Source organism: Podarcis melisellensis, assembly GCF_964234715.1.
Source record: "Podarcis melisellensis genome assembly, chromosome: 10".
Taxonomy (NCBI): domain Eukaryota; kingdom Metazoa; phylum Chordata; class Lepidosauria; order Squamata; family Lacertidae; genus Podarcis; species Podarcis melisellensis.
The window spans coordinates 2,780,233-2,798,041 of NC_138542.1; the positions used below are offsets into that span (position 1 = coordinate 2,780,233).

The 17,809-nt window shown below is 46.3% G+C and overlaps 1 protein-coding gene across 1 annotated transcript in view; it reads right to left on the reverse strand.

Annotated features, from left to right (window-relative positions):
* FAM107B (family with sequence similarity 107 member B) overlaps window positions 1-14,343 on the reverse strand; it is a 101,751-nt gene extending 87,408 nt beyond the window's left edge. The window contains exon 1 of the mRNA XM_081927896.1: window positions 14,233-14,343. The gene's annotated coding sequence lies outside the window, so the exon portion shown is untranslated. The remainder of the gene's footprint in view (window positions 1-14,232) is intronic.
* Between the last annotated feature and the right edge of the window lie 3,466 nt (window positions 14,344-17,809).

The following is a 17,809-nucleotide window of genomic DNA, read 5'->3' on the forward strand; positions in this document are numbered from 1 at the left end:
AGATAAAGCCATATTTTGGTGAGGGGGTGTCATTTAGTTATTAGTCAACATTATGAGGCAAGAGCGTGTTTGGGTGGAAGAGAACAGCCAGTCAAATACAGTCAAGGAAATGTGCATTTGGCTGCCCAAACTGCAAGCTGCTGCATTCAGATTCATCTACAGCCCATTCAGCCTAAAGCTTTGCATTGGTCAGACAACTCTGCTCTGCAGTCACCAGGCTCTGCCTTTTCATCATTCCTTGGCCCACAGACCAGGACGACGATATAAGGTTTCTGCATCCCATCAGGTCAAGCTTGCCAAGTTGGCTCCCCTCTTTTCCAAGATAATTCATGCATCGCCAGCTTAGCGTCCGTCTTTGTCTCACCGAAGCCCAAACCTTTGCCTCTTGAATTATAGGGCTATTAATTCCATTCTCCAGAAGTTGTGAGAGTCCACTGTTGTCTGCCCTCCACCCTGGCATCATCTGAAGGAATGTGTCACACTCACAGCTAATCCAGACCTCTCTTCCTAAATAGAAAGAACTGGCTGATACTCAGCCAGGCACCATTCACCCACTCCGGCCCCAAACTGGCAGAGCTCACAAACATTCCCAGGAGAGCTTTTCCAGCTCTACAGTCACCGGAGAATCTTTAATTCAGGAGTGGGGGCCTCAGGCGCAGGGCTGAAAGGACCCTCTCCAGGCCACCCCATCTTGTCCTTGCCAGACTCCCCTACATCAAATGAAGTCACCTCCCTCTCCTCTCCCCGTGACCCCTCCCAAATCTTTTCTGAGCATTTCCCTGACCTCTGGAGCAGATTGGGGAGGGGCACACAAAGAGAAGATAGGGAGGGGACGCTCCATTGCACCAGCGGAAGACGGCGACGTTGGATCCAACCCATTACAAATACTCCCAGTATGAATTCAGACCTCTAGGACAGTGTTTCCCAACCCTTTTTCTGATCATGGCCCCCTTCCAACCTTGTTTCCTTCCTGTGGCCACCCCAATGAGTGTGGCCAAGGTGAGCAGCTGCTCCTCCAATAAGTATAAATCAATACAAATCAATAATAATAATAATAATAATAATAATAATAATAATAATAATAATAAATTTTATTTATATCCCGCCCTCCCCAGCCGAAGCCGGGCTCAGGGCGGCTAACAACAATAAAACAGTACAAAAGTACAGCACAAACAACACTCTAAAATCATTCATTATAAGGAACACGACAAGGTTGCCCTATTTCCCCTTTGCTATTTATTTCAGTCCTGGAAGTGCTCTTGAATATGATTAGAGGAGACCGGTTGGTGGAAGGAATTCAGGTCGGAGCGAAACAGTATAAACTTAAAGCATTTGCAGATGACCTAGTATTGACCCTACAGGAGCCAGAGTCTAGTACAAAAAGGGTATTGCAATTGATTTATGAGTTTGGTCGGGTGGCGGGATTTAAACTTAACAAGCAGAAAACCAAGGTTTTGGAAAAAAAATTGACACCTTTAGAATCAGAAAGGTTTCAGAAAGAGACAGAGCTAAACGTGGTTAAAAAAGTAAGATACCTAGGGGTAAACATAACAGCGAAGAATATGAGTTTATTTAAGGTTAACTATGAAAAATGCTGGTCTGAAATTAAAAGGGATTTAGAAGTTTGGTCAAGATTGAAACTTTCCTTGTCAGGACGTATTGCTGCTATAAAGATGAATGTATTGCCAAAAATGCTGTTTTTGTTTCAGACTTTACAGATTGTGGATAAAATGGAATGTTTTGGGAGGTGGCAGAGAGATATCTCTAAATTTGTCTGGCAGGGCAAAAAGCCCAGAATTAAGTTTAAGATACTAACTGATGCTAAAGAAAGAGGGGGCTTTGCCCTGCCAGACTTAAAGTTGTACTATGAATCAGCAGCTTTCTGCTGGTTGAAAGACTGGCTGCTTCTTGAAAACACTGATGTTTTAGACTTGGAAGGATTTAACAATGCTTTTGGATGGCATGCATATTTGTGGTATGACAAGGCTAAGATTCATAAGGCTTTCAAGAACCATATTGTCAGGAAAGCAGTGTTCAATGTCTGGATAAAATATAAAGACTTACTGGAAAATAAGACCCCAAGGTGGTTATCACCAATGGAAGCCAAGGCCCCGAAAAGACTCAATATGGAGGCCAAATGGCCGAAATATTGGGAAATAATAGAAAAAGATGGAGATAACTGGAGGTTGCAGAGTTTGGAGGAACTAAAAGATAAAGTGCGAGATTGGTTACATTATGCTCAGATTAAAGAAGTTTTTAAGTTGGATAAAAAGATAGGATTCCAGGTGGAAAAATCAAAGTTAGAAACGGAACTGTTAGAACCCAGGACTAAGATACTCTCAAGAATGTATAACTTGCTGCTAAAATGGAACACACAAGATGAAACGGTCAAATCGGCTATGATAAAATGGGCACAGGACATAGGGTATAATATAATGTTTGCTGACTGGGAAAGGTTATGGACCACCGGCCTGAGATTCACGGCATGTAATGCCTTGAAAGAAAATATTATGAAAATGATATATAGGTGGTACATGACCCCAGTCAAGCTCGCAAAAATATACCATTTGTCAGATAATAAATGTTGGAAATGTAAAGAAACTGAAGGAACGTTCTTTCACCTCTGGTGGACCTGCCCTAGAGTTAAGGCTTTCTGGGAAATGATATATAATGAGCTGAAAAAGGTATTTAAGTATACCTTCTCTAAGAAACCAGAGGCCTTTCTTTTAGGCATTGTCGGCCAGAGGGTGTTAAAGAAAGACCGAACATTTTTTATGTATGCAACAACAGCAGCAAGGATACTTGTCGCCAAACACTGGAAAACCCAAGATTTGCCCACACTGGAAGAATGGCAGATGCAACTGATAGACTATATGGAACTGGCAGAAATGACTGGCAGAATCCGAGACCTGGGAGAAGAGGTTGTGGAGGAGGATTGGAAGAAATTCAAGGACTATTTACAAAAACATTGTAAATTGTATGAATGTTAAGAAAGATGTAAGATTAGCAAAAATTTTGGATAAATATTATGTTAAAATTAAGCTTTTAAGGTTGGGGTCTAAATTATCTAAAATTAGGGATATAATATTGGAAAATTATAATATAAGAATTGAAATAAGGTAATAAATTGCTGGGTAAAGCTTGAAAATTTGGAACGCAGGAACGAGAGTTGTGAGGAAGTCCGAAGAAGTGAAGGAAATGTGGATATTGAAAAATTATATGTTATTTTGTATGTTTTTGCTATTGTATTAAGAAAATCTTTAATAAATATTATTATAAAAAAAAAATCATTCATTATAAAATTAATTCAAATCAAGCCACTGGCAACCATTGGGCCAGAGATCCGCGAAGATTGCTGAGGGAGGGAGTCAGGCTGTGCCAAAGGCCTGGTGGAACAGCTCTGTCTTGCAGGCCCTGCAGAAAGATGTCAAGTCCCGCAGGGCCCTGGTCTCTTGTGACAGAGTGTTCCACCAGATCGGAGCCACAGCCGAAAAAGCCTTGGCTCTGGTTGAGGCCAGCCTAACCTCCCTGTGGCCTGGGACCTTCAAGATGTTTTTGTTTGAAGACCGTAAGTTCCTCTGTGGGACATACCAGGAGAGGCAGTCCCCTGGGTATGAGGGTCCTAGGGCATATAGGGCTTTAAAGGTTAAAACCAGCACCTTAAACCTGATCTTGTACTCCACCGGGAGCCAGTGCAGCTGGTATAGCACTGGGTGAATGTGATCTCGCAGCGAGGACCCTGTAAGGAGTCTCGCCGCGGCATTCTGCACCCGCTGGAGTTTCTGGGTCAGTCTCAAGGGCAGCCCCACGTAGAGCGAGTTACAATAATCCAGTCTGGAGGTGACCGTCGCGTGGATCACAGTGGCTAGGTCAGGGCGAGAGAGGTAAGGAGCCAACTGCTTAGCTTGGCAGAGATGGAAAAATGCCGCCTTTGTTATAGCTGCAATCTGCGCCTCCATGGAGAGGGAGGTGTCGAAGATTACACCCAAACTCTTAACGGACGGTGCTGGCACTAATTGCGCCCCCGCAAGAGATGGGAGTTGCCTCCCCAATCCCATATCGTCCCATCCCAGCCACAGGACCTCTGTCTTCAAAGGATTTAGCTTCAACCGGCTCCCACGTAACCATCCAGCCACAGCTTCCAAACATCTGGTCAGTGTGTCAGTGTGTCTGGGGCCGAGTCAGGATGGCCATCCATCAACAGACAGAGTTGGGTGTCATCGGCATACTGATGGCAACCCAGCCCAAAACTCCGGACAAGCTGGGCGAGGGGGCACATAAAGATGTTGAAAAACATTGGGGAGAGTATCGCACCCTGGGGCACTCCACACACCAAGGAGTGGCGGGATGACAATTCCCCCCCAAGCACCACCCTCTGTCCCCGACCAGAGAGAAACGAGCGCAGCCATTGAAGGACTGTGCCCTGGATCCCCACGTCGGCAAGACGGTGGTCCAGAAGTTCATGATCGACCATGTCAAAAGCTGCTGACAGATCTAGAAGAATCAGCAGCCCCAACCCGCCTCGATCCAGCTGTCTACGAAGATCATCTGTTAGGGCGACCAGAGCCGTCTCGGTCCCATGACCAGCACGGAAGCCGGACTGGAATGGATCCAGAGCCGATGTTTCATCCAGAAACCCACCAAGCTGTTCAGCAACCGCTCTCTCAATCACCTTACCCAGGAATGGAAGATTCGAAACCGGGCGGTAATTGGATAGATCTAAAGGATCTAATGATGTTTTCTTTAAGAGCGGGCACACCACTGCCTCCTTCAGTTCCTCTGGGAATGTCCCCATGCCAAGGGACAAATTGATGATATCCCCCAGGAGGGCCCGCACCTTGTCTGGACACACTCTAATCAGCCAAGACGGGCACGGGTCGAGTGGACAGGTGGTGGGCTTTCCAGCTCGGAGGAGTCTGTCCACATCAGCTGGGGATATCCGGTCAAAGTGGTCCAATACTGGACCCGAGGACAGTCGAGGGACCTCCAGTTCCTTTATTGTATCCAAATTGGCAGGGAGGTCATGGCGGAGCAACAAGACCTTCTCCGCAAAAAAGCTTCAAATGCCTCACAGCTGTGTGTCAAATTGTTGCTTAAATTTGGCTGTCCCTCAAGGGACGTTAAAGACCTGATTATACTAAATAATTGTGCTGGGCGAGAGCTAGCGGATGCAATGGAGGCCGAGAAGTAAGACTTCTTAGCAACCTTCACCGCCATCTCGTAGGTTTTCATAAAAGCCCTATAAGATGTTCTTGAGGCTCCGTCGCGGGCACCCTGCCATACTCGCTCTAGCCGTCTGAGGTCCCGCTTCATTTTCCGGAGCTCCTCGGTAAACCAGGGAGCCCGGTTTCTGCGGGGTCGCAGAGGGCGCTTAGGTGCGATCTCATCGATGGCTGCCAGGAGCGGGGTATTCCAGCCCTCAACAAGCTCAGTCAATGAGTCGCCAGGGGGAGCAAGGTTCTGCAAGCCTTGGCGGAATCTATCAGGGTCCATCAGCCTCTGCCCAAATCGGCTCGCCACCTAAGCAGGGTGGGGGTGGAAAGTGAATCCTGGCTTTCAGAGCATAGTGATCAGACCATGGCACCTTCATCGAAGGAGACATGATCACATCTATACCTACGCCAAAGATCAAATCCAGCGTGTGGCCTGCTTGATGTGTGGGGCCCGAAACAAACTGGGAGAGCCCTAGTGTCGCCATGGAAGACACCAGGTCCAGAGCCTACCCTCGTCCCTCGGGATGAGGCGCAGATTGGAAGGGGTACGAGCATATTCATATCTCGATCCCCTCGCCTATAACATCTGCCCCCACCGCTATACCTCCCTCGCCCCTCCATGATAGTAACCCCAAGCCTCATAGTAGCCTCCATTGATGGCAATTAATGTTATTCTTTCGCAACCTAAAACAATAAAACCTTAAAACAATAAAAACAAAAAACAAAAACAACCCAGAAAACGATAAAACAATACAAATAAAAACTGCAAAAATTACAAATTCATCAAAATCTAACAAATTCCCAAGCCCACCCAAACATCCATCCCACCCCCATATATAAAAAATCTAAAGGGAAAGGGAAATTGTAAAACATGTTAAAAAGAACTCTGCACCCCTCCGGGTCCTCCTGGGCAGTAGCAGCATCAGTGGCAACAACCGTCCTTGTGAGCCCCCACCCTGGGCCAGATAGTAAGTGGCAGGAGCAGTCCTTTTGAGGCTTCAGGCCCCGCCCCAGGCTAGATGGTAAGTGGCAAGAGCAGGTCCCTCAGGCACTCACACAGGAGAGTCCTCCTGGGCAGCACAAAACTGAGGTTCTGTCCTCCCCAAAAGAAGCCTGTCCCCTAACCGGACGACCCCACTTGGCTAGGTGCTGGAGTGGATTTCACCCCATGCCTTGCAGAGCCGGGCTGATGCTGCAGACAATATCCAAAGGCCCTGATCCACTAGGCGCTGGGGTGGATTGCACCCTGCAGAGTCAGGCCCAGGCTGCCCCCAGTCCCAGCACTGGCGGCAGCAACAAGCAGCTCCGGCTCGCCCAGCCCTACCTTTTGCCACCCCATCACTGCCCTGACCTGACCTGGGGGTTCTGGACTGCAGGCTCTACTGGTCAAAAGGGGAGTCTCAGCGACCACCGCCTCCTGCTGGAAAGAAACCAGGACTGCTCCAAGAAAACGCACATGGCAAAAAGGAGCACTAGGCCCTGGTGGGCTGCCCCCTTATCCACTTGGGATTGGCCAAGTGGAGAGCCAGCTATTCAGGATTTATTTAAAAAAGAAATCCCCCCTTATCACTTCCCTCTATGCCCCCCTAGCCTTGTGCTGTGACCCCCCATTTACATATTTTTCACCTGCTGCCCTCTTGAACTATCCTGGGTCCCCCAGGGGACGATATGCCCCCCCCCTTGGGAAACACTGCTCTAGTAGATCAAAAGAGACTATAATTTCACTTTTTCCTGTGTAGCCATGACAATAAGGTGTGGCTCATTGTACACCTGAAGCCAAAGGCTTGCAGGCATGTTTGGCGGGTGAAAACATACCGACAGCCTTTAGCCAAGTTGGCCCAATTTTCCCGGCAGAAACCTGAGCAGCCTGCTGCACATTCCAATGTCTCCTTAATCTTTCTTCCATGTGGCTTCACACCCAATCCAAGCTGTTCTTGGGAGTTTGCTGCCCAGGGTCACGAGGCTTATTCCTGGGACATGAGCGCCAGCTGGTCACGAGGGCCAGACCCAGGGCAAGTGGTTTGGAAGACAGCACAGGCCCAGTTCCATGGTTCCCTTTGTGGCCTGATCCTCTCCAAGAGCGCTGGACAAGAAACAGCATGTCAGGAAGAGCAATGAGACCGTTCATCTCCTGCCACTACTAGGCATGCTAGAAACTGAGGGGGGCTGGAAGGCACCAAGTGAGCAGTCAAGGAACACCAGCAGTTATCAAACAAACCAACGGACAGACACTCCCCCAAAATGAGTCTGGCCCCAACCCAGGAAAAGCGTTCAGCTCCACTTCAGTCCCACTGAAACCAACAGGAGAAGTATATAATGGCTAACTTGAGGTCGTATTCAGTTCCACACACTTTATTTGGATTGGGTTGAGGGGGGCACTGGTTACACAACATTTTCAAATCACACCAAGTCATAGGGCATGCTGAATTTTTCAACTTTCCAATTCAAAAAATGAGGGGTGCTAAAAAGTCGTAACATGACTTGGGAATTCAAAAGATATTTTGATTAAATTAATATAATTCAGTTTTTCTTGGTAAGTAAAATGTGTGTAAAATTGCACAGAAATAAAAATTGATTGCCAAGTACTTGTGGTTATATTATATATAAATATGAATATTATTATTTAGTATTTCCTAACATTTTCAGAAGATAAAATTTAAAATATTTGGTTTTATGAAAGTAGTTCATGTGCTTCTTCATCAGACATAGGCTTACTAAGCTAAATGTTGTCTAGTCACAAAAATAACAGCATGTTTGAATTCCTCACATCCATAAACATCTTTTTAAGACCCCTCGCTGAAGAAATTTGCAAAAATTAAGTTTTGCCTGCTAAAATGGCACACCCTGCTCACGAAACATGACCATGATGATACTAAAAATGAGTAAGAAATGTAAGAAAATACATTATTAACCCACTGATAATACCCAAGTGATAAATGTTTGGGAGTGGAAAGTGTGATGTGATGTTAAGGAAATGTGTGTCATTTTCACATATCTTTATTTTTTTAGCTGGGGACTTCCACCAACACATCATCTGCCAGCCTGGACACTGCTTCAGGCATGGAATGAAAGCAAGAAAAGAAATGATTGCTGACACGGAGGGAGTTCTTCACTAACTTACTCATTACTAGTGCCTTCCCCCATGCTCACGTGAGGCAGGTATGCCAATGTGCTGCCAGATTATGGAAATAAGATGTTGCCACTAAGAATTTTTCTTCTTGATTTCACATGGGGGGGGGGAGGCAGTTGTGCCTGTTCTATCCATTCCTCCAAAATTATTCCATCTGGATTAGCATGGCAGAATACTTGAGCAAAGTCAACTTGAGGAAAATGTACGTTCCCTATTCACTTGCTATCCTTTTGCTGTGACATAAACCAGAACGGAACTGACAATTGCCATTTTGCATCCTCCGCGTGGCCTTGTCCTGGACCACGCTGGGTGAACGATTACATCTGGCCATCCCAACCTTTGGATGAGACATTTAAAGCAAAGAAGCGGATCCACATTTCAAATGCAAAACTTTGAACTCAAGTGTGACGCAGCAGCTAAAAGTGTGATGCGGCAGCTAAAAAAGCCAATGCAATTCTGGGCTGCATCAATAGGAGTATAGCATCTAGATCAAGGGAAGGAATAGTGCCACTGTATTCTGCTCTGGTCAGACCTCACCTGGAGTACTGTGTCCAGTTCTGGGCACCACAGTTCAAGAAGGACACTGACAAACTGGAACGTGTCCAGAGGAGGGCAACCAAAATGGTCAAAGGCCTGGAAACGATGCCTTATGAGGAACGGCTAAGGGAGCTGGGCATGTTTAGCCTGGAGAAGAGGAGGTTAAGGGGTGATATGATAGCCATGTTCAAATATATAAAAGGATGTCACATAGAGGAGGGAGAAAGGTTGTTTTCTGCTGCTCCAGAGAAGCGGACACGGAGCAATGGATCCAAACTACAAGAAAGAAGATTCCACCTAAACATTAGGAAGAACTTTTTGACAGTAAGAGCTGTTCGACAGTGGAATTTGCTGCCAAGGAGTGTGGTGGAGTCTCCTTCTTTGGAGGTCTTTAAGCAGAGGCTTGACAACCATATGTCAGGAGTGCTCTGATGGTGTTTCCTGCTTGGCAGGGGGTTGGACTCGCTGGCCCTTGTGGTCTCTTCCAACTCTATGATTCTATGATTCTAAGCCTTGCTCCTCTAAAGGACTGAGGGGCCCACGCCAGGACCTCAGGGTGCCCCTGAGCAATGGGGGGGGGGTGCCGAAGAAGGGGAAACCTGGAAGCTTTTGCAGAGTTTGGAATTTGGTGGGGTTCTCTACTGCAAGGGCGGCAGTGACCTTTTCCAACTCCAGTGAAGTAAACTGTCTTGTAGGTGTAACAGAAAGAAGGCAGGGCACACACCCCAAATATGGAGGTTCAGTTCCTTCACAAGGTCCCAGGGGATGATATGCTTAAAATATGCCTGGGAGCCAAGGGAACTTGCAAGGGGAGCAATGGCCACACAGATTCAGCTGCAAAGACTGCGGTTGCCAGGACTCCCGATGTCAGGCTGTGGCAAAATAACAACTCTCAGTGCTATAACGGAGGTGCAGAGCAGGGGCTGAGAGCCACCTGGTGGCCAGCTACAAAAGCTCTGAATTGGTTGGCATTTCGTGACTCCTTTAATTCTGGCAGGCTTCACGTGTGAAATCTCCTAAGGAGCTGACGACTGTCAAGTACTAATGATCATTTCTCCTTACCTGTCAAATATTGTTAGATACTAAGTGGTCTGTCAAACGTTAGGGAAAGTGCCACCCGTATTTGACAGCTGACATGTAACAGCATTTTTCTTATGATATTTGATGTTTAATATTGATTGATTGATTGATTGATTGATCTACAATATTTACAAACCACCCAAAAAATGAAGGTTCTCTGAACAGCTTCCTGTAAGCCTGAAAACCAAACAAGGCAATGTTTACAGGGCAATCCTATGCGTATAGACACAAAAGTACCGTAACTTACAGGGCACTCATATACATACCAGCACAAAATCAAGTCCCACAGACTTCAGTAGAGCTTACTCCAAGATCAGTGAGCATAGGATTGGAGCTGTAGGACTGGATCCCAGTTTAGGTTGTAATCCTAATCCCACCTACCTGGGAGAATTCAACGGGATTTATTGAAGTGAGTAGACAGTAGTCTTGGGGCTCATCCACACTTAAACTTTGCTCTGCATTTCTAGGCACAGGTCCAAGTGCTTTGGGGGCTTGTCCTGCTGCTTTCACCCTGAAAATCCTCTCTTTACTGCTGAATTGGATCAAACAACAATCTGTGGAAAGCAGAATTGCCATTTGTTCTGATTCAGGGTTGAAGAGCAGGTTTTCCTGAGGAAGGGGGGGGGGGGGACACAGCACTCAGACACAGACCGGGAAAGTGCAGACCTATCCCTGGAAAGTGTGGGGCAGCAGAACAAGCACCCCTGCCCTGCTGGCCATGCCCACGCCACCACTGGCTGCTGACGCTCGCTGCTCCTGCCTGGGCACACCATGGCCTGGCCCCTGGCTCAAAAGGAGGGGGCGAGGGGCTGGGGCGAGCCTGGCCTGCCCCCCCACCCCAGCCCTGATTCGCTCAGGTTGGCGCCACAACCTCCTGGCACATGAGGGGAATGGATTCCACAACTTCCAAAATACCATTTTTACACGTGGCGTCCTCCCCTTCTTTCTTTTCACAGAGCCACAGGAGCCTCTGCGGCCTACCTATCTTCAGAGCTAGGAGACAGAAAGGAAAATAAAAGCAGAGGAAGAAGATAACAGATAGGAAATGTCCAGAAATCCCAAAGTCTAAACTCAGAGATCCTGGCTTATGTCTCGCAGCAGGACTCAGGATACACCCTGGACCTCCACCTTCCTCTGTTCCCTCCCTGTGTCAAATTAAAGATTGTAAGCCCCTCGGGGCAGGAACCCATTCTCAAGGGGCACATGCAGCGATTGTGCAAAGAAATAACACAAAATAAATCTCGCTATGCTCCTGCCCTGTGCAAGCTGAAGCCCGCCAGACGCCTTTCTCTTAAAACCAAAGGTGTGTACACACCATCCATTGGGGGCTCCTGCAGCTTGAAAAGGGGCTAAGTCCGCAGAGCTGCATTGTGGACAGGAAGGGGCTTGGACCTTAGAAATGCAATTGACAGGGCTCTGTGTGAGGTCCGCTCTCCTGGAAAGAAAGGAGTATGCAGTGGTACCTCGGGTTACATACGCTTCAGGTTACATACACTTCAGGTTACAGACTCTGCTAACCCAGAAATAGTGCTTCAGGTTAAGAACTTTGCTTCAGGTTGAGAACAGAAATTGTGCTCCGGCGGCACGGCAGCAGCAGGAGGCCCCATTAGCTAAAGTGGTGCTTCAGGTTAAGAACAGTTTCAGGTTAAGTATGGACCACCGGAACGAATTAAGTACATAACCCGAGGTACCACTGTATTGCACTGTGTTCCCCTCTCTCTTGGACCCGTGTTGGATGCAGACATACCTCTTCTGCATGTGCCTGCCGTTGGTTATGTAAATGTCAGTTCATCACCCCCAACTTTTGTACCAAAACTGACATTTACATAACCAACGCCAGGGGGTCCAGACACTCACCCAGGGTCCATGTTCCTTGGAAGACCGGAGACACAAAGACGGTCGGAGCTCCAGAAATATGCTTTATTCTCCTATTGCCACTTTCTGTCTGCATGGAGGGAATCCGCATCTGACAGCAGGGTCTTGTCAAGAGGGGCTTGTTCTTCACAGCAGGGCAGCCCTGGGGTCCAAGGAATCTCTCCCTGGCTCTCCGATGGGCCAGCAACTCCTTTTAGCATGTTCCTCTCTCTATCCCAGGTGAGGCCCTGGCTTGGAAAGAAATTGGAGCCTGCACTTTCCCACTGGCCTCCAATCTTCCCCTCAATACTTCAAATCCTCAAACCCCTACCATTTATTAATCTCCAGTTTTAGGGGTGTACCCTTCAAATCCAGAAAGTATTTTACTAAGAACTTATCAAGAAAGTATAACTTGCTGTTGAAGTGGAGTACAATTGATGAGACAGTTAAATCAGCTATGATTAGATGGGCACAGGACTTAGGCCATGATATTATGTTTGCTGACTGGGAACAGTTGTGGACCACAGGTATTAAATTTACGGCTTGTAATGCCTTAAGAGAAAACATTATGAAAATGATCTACAGATGGTACATGACCCCAGTCAAGCTCGCGAAGATTTATCATTTGCCCAATAACAAATGCTGGAAATGTAATGAGACCGAAGGTACCTTCTTTCACCTTTGGTGGACCTGCCCAAAGATTAAGACCTTCTGGGAAATGATCTATAATGAAATTAAGAAAGTACTTAAATGTACTTTTCATAAGAAACCAGAGGCTTTTCTCTTGGGCATGGTTGGCCAACTGGTGCCAAGGAGGGATAAGATCTTTTTTATGTACGCCACAACGGCAGCAAGGATTCTTCTAGCAAAGTATTGGAAGACACAAGAGCTACCCACGCTGGAAGAATGGCAGGCGAAAGTGATTGACTATATGGGACTGGCAGAAATGACCAGCAGAATCCGCGACCAAGAGAAAGAGACTGTGGAGGAGGACTGGAAGAAATTTAAAGCATATCTAAAAATTGCTATAAATTTGAGGAATGTTAAAGTGTTAAGGGAGAGGAAGATGTATAATTACAGCTATACTTATCTTTTTTTTTCCTTTCTTTTTTGATTTAAAGTGAAATTGAAATGAGATTAAGTTAAATTTTGATTGATTAAAAGGGTTGCTGAAAAACTGGAAAACTAGGATGCAAAAAGGGGAAGGTATGGGGAAGTCTGGGACGCAGGTGGCGCTGTGGGTTAAAGCCTCAGCGCCTAGGACTTGCCGATCGAAAGGTCGGCGGTTCGAATCCCTGCGGCGGGGTGCGCTCCCGCTGCTCGGTCCCAGCGCCTGCCAACCTAGCAGTTCGAAAGCACCTCCAGGTGCAAGTAGATAAATAGGGACCGCTTACCAGCGGGAAGGTAAACGGCGTTTCCGTGTGCGGCTCTGGCTCGCCAGAGCAGCGATGTCACGCTGGCCACGTGACCCGGAAGTGTCTCCGGACAGCGCTGGCCCCTGGCCTCTTAAGTGAGATGGGCGCACAACCCCAGAGTCTGTCAAGACTGGCCCGTACGGGCAGGGGTACCTTTACCTTTACCTTTTTATGGGGAAGTCTGAGAAAAGAGGCTTATGAAAATGAGGTTAAGAAAGCAAAATGTATGTTTTGTCTGTGTTTGTTGTTGTGTGTTTTGTTTGGTGTGGTTTTGTTGTAAAAATTGGAAAATTAATAAAAACTATTATAAAAAAAAAACAAATCCAGAAAGTATTTTGCCGACATAGTTTTTACAGCTACTGTTGCTGTGAATCAATGCATGATAATAAAATAAGGCTTATTTTTAAACTTCTTAGCTTGCTGCCTGATTCTTTCTGAAGTGGTCTTTCTGAAGTGGACTTGCTCCAAACAAGGTTTTGCAGCCTAACTCCTAAGCTTTTGGGGATTTAAAAACTCTGTTTGGCTCACATTTGTGGGTATCTGGAGAGATAAATTTCAATTAATGTATCCTCTCCTTCCTGTTAAAACCCCTTCCACACAGGGGCAAGATCCTGAAACTTTGGGACATTCCCTTTAAAAAGATCTAGAACGTGTTTAGCATCAGTGAGTGTGTATGTTGCCATTTTAATGGAAGGACCCCGTGATTTCAAGGTGTGACGTGAACGCAGCCTTACAGTAAAGAGAATAGAGGCATGGAAAGACCATCTGGTACAACCTTGTAAGCAACCCGTTATTAACAACGGAAAATATCATATGGGGACCACAGCTGAGGACCTGCCAAGATGTCAACAGCTGTGGACAAGTCAAGCCACGGAGCCAAGACACATGCACCTGTGGTGGGTGATGCTAATAATAATAATAATAATAATAATAATAATAATAATAATACAGTAATAATAATTCTATGCCACTCATCTCCTCTGGGCCTCAGAGCTCCTCCTACCTTCAGAGTTCCTTCTCATGGTCACTGATGGGCACACTTGATCCTATGACTGGACTACTGATCCTGAAGAGCTGCCCAGCCCAGCTTCAGGTCCCCCCCTTCTAGGACCCACCGCTCTCAACTGACTCTCAGCTGCCTCCCCCCAACATTCACTCTCCCTTTCCCAGCCTCCTCCAACCTTCCGTCTCCACCAGAATTCCACTCTCTCTCTTCCCCCTCCCTCCCTGCTGGACATTCACTTGGGAATTCTAATAGAATCACCTTCATTACCCTATTGCAAAAAGGGAGGAAGAGATTACAGATGGGAAATGTCAAGGAATCCCAAAGTCTAAACTCACAGACCCTGGCTTATGTCTCGCAGCAGGACTCAGGATACACCCCGGACCTCAACCTTCCTCTGTTCCCTCCCTGTGTCAAATTAAAGATTGTAAGCCCCTCGGGACAGGATGGAGCCCTTGGTTATACTTGAAGGAAGCCCAGTGAAATTGCATGGTATTTCTGAGACATAAGAAGGTAGCGCATAAACCATTGGCAAAAATGCTTAAAATGTTCCAAAGTAACATTTTAAGTAACATTTAGTAAGTATGAGTCTGTAGTAGGCCACCCACTCTGTCTCATCGGACAGGCTCATCTGGAGAACATTAAATGGTGTTGCTTATCAACCCTCCTTGTGAGGAAGAGTGGGAGAACTCTTTTGTGGGGATTTTGAGCATGCAGGGCTGAAGCAGCGCTTTTCCTGGGTGGCGCAGTGTATGACCATGTGGCCAGCTACTGGGACTGCAGACAGGACCAGCAAGGAGGACATCCTGGGCTGCCTTCCACCTTGGCTTCTCCATGCGCAGCTGCCGTTAGAGCAATAAGCCGCCTTGTGTAATAGCGCCCCCCTCCCCTTGTGTTTGCAGTCACTTATTAGGTCACAATAAGAGTCATACCAGGTGCCTACATGTTAATTTAACCACAGCATAACTTTTCTGAACTCTAGACTTTAACTGTTGAAAGAATAAGGCTCAGATCTTTTGTGCCAAGCTTAAGTGGGGAGGAATAATGATGCAAAATCGCCCATCAAATTCTTTGCCATCTGCACTGTTTTATGAGAGCTTTGTGAGTTGGAAGCAACTGGTGTTGAAAATGGTTGGCAGGAGTTTGTATATATACCATTTCTTGGTATATATACCAAGCAATAAACCAGACCTCTAGAGAAGTTTCTGCAGAAAACTTTCTTGCAAGACTGTACAAAATATGGTCATCCAACACCATTGTTTTGGTGCCAGTCTTTGTTCTACCTTAATAAGAACATACTGGAGGTAAGTCAAGTAACACCATTCCATTTTTGCTTAGCCTCTACTGACACTGCATTATAAGGCAAAGAAGGCAAGGGATGGTGCACAGGCAACATATTCATTCATGAGGATATTCAAAGTCTCAGATCTTCTTAGAGCTCATCCACACTTCTAGGCACAGGTTTAAAGTCTGAGGGCTTTTGCTCCCCCCCCCCCCGTTGCTTTCCTGCAAAAAAATCTGCAGGAAACCCAATTGCCATTTGTTCTGATTTAGCATTAAAGAGCAGGTTTTCCTGAGGCCACCTTGAATGGAGAGTCATTGTGCCCTCACCATGGCCAAACCATGGCTCTAAGGAAGAAAGTAACCCCATTGAGAGAGAGTGAATGCTAAACTGATTTGTTTCGCCCTGGTGACCCCATCCATTGAGAATCAAGCTCACTCCTTCATCTGCCTTGGTCCATCCTTGGAAGAGTTCCTTTGTCATACTAGAGTCTGGCAGTGAAAAAGAGCTAATGCTACTCTAGGCTGCATCAACAGAAGTCTAGTGCCCAGATTAAGGGAAGTCATAGTCCCACTCTCTTCTGCCTTGGTCAGACCACACCTGGAGTACTGTCTCCAGTTCTGGACACCACAATTTAAGAAAGATGTTGACAAGCCAGAACGTGTACAGAGGAGGGGGACCGAGATGATCCAGGATCTGGAAAACAAGCCTTATGAGGAATGGTCAAAGGAGCTGGGTCTGTTTAGCCTGGAAAAGAAGAGACTGAGAGGAGATATGATAGCCAATCTTCAAATGTCTCAAGGGCTGTTACATGGAAGTGGGAACAAGCCTGTTTTTCCTGCTCTGAAGGGTAGGATTCAAACCAATGGCTTCAAGTTCCAAGACTAAACATCAGGAAACACTTTATGATAGTAAGTGCTGTTCGGCAATGGGATGATCTCCTTCAGGAAGTGGTGGACTCTCCTTCCTTGGAGGTTTTTAAGCAGAGGTTGGGTGGCCATCTGCCATGGATGCTTTAGCTGAGATTCCTGCACTGCAGGGGGTTGGACTAGATGACCCTTGGGATCCCTTCCAACTCTACCATTCTAATGAGCCATCACCCAGGTTATCACCTCAACACAGGAAGCTAGCCTGGTTTATATTTTAACATTGGCTGGATCCAGGGATTAGAAGGATCTCACAAACAGCCTACTTCCTCCCTCGCCCCCAGATCATAACAATACTATCTGAAGCTCATCAGACCAAGGAAATCAATGCATAAAGCTGAAGAGGGGTAGGAAGTGGTATTCCAGTAATCTTCCAGAGAGAGATGTAGCTGGTGTTTCAGTTCCGCCCTTAGATTAAATCCCTAAGCGCCTTTGCCCAAATTGTGCAACTCAAAGGACTCCAGTCCCACCCAGGAGCCAAGTGCATTGCACTCTTCCTTGTACACACTGTGAGAGGAGTGTCTGCACACCTGCTGCCAATTTGCTGGGTGCTTCGCTAACGTTACAGACCTGGCTCCATGTGTGTCAAATTTACACCTTTGGCTTCTGACTGGGTCATGCCCTGGTGGGCCTTTCTTTCTTTACTTTTTAAAGTGATATGCATTTTATTTGTTCATTCTTCATTTGAGAAGACCATGCACAATCATTTAAAAATTGGTCGCAAATTGTTCCAGGCACTCAGAATGGAGGAGACGACAGTTATTACCACTGCTTTTTTTCTGGGGTGCTCAAGGGCACGCAGTACAGGCACCTCTTTCCCCAAATGTCAAAAGTGTGGCACTTACTGTAACAACTTTATGGTGAGTACTGACACCTTTTTTTCTACCTATATAAAAAAGGCCCTGGTTTTTACTGATATCACAGATGCTAACCAATAGGCATGCTCCAGAGCTGGCTTTTCTCTGGTCCACGATGTGAGCAGGGCATACATTTTGCAGAACTTTATTTTTTAAAAAATAGATTCAGGATAGAAAAAAGGAATGTTGTGAGGATACAGCTACCCCAGTCGCTGTTCAAATGTTAGGAAGAGATGCAAAGACAGCAGACATTTTCCAATTGCTCATGAGGAAGGAAGTCCTGTGATGAAACCACAACAGTTAGGATCAGGAAGGAACAATTCTTTTCCTAGGTTAACCCAGGTTTTCTCTCTGACCATGGGAAAATTCCTTCAGTTTATTTTCAAAATGTTAGATATTTCAGGACTTCATTATGGCCATCCCGTAAATGTGACACCTTGTCACCGTCATCAATTTTTACCCTGCTTTTCTGTTTAAAACAATCAAGCAAAACCCCCAAAAGTATGCAGCCT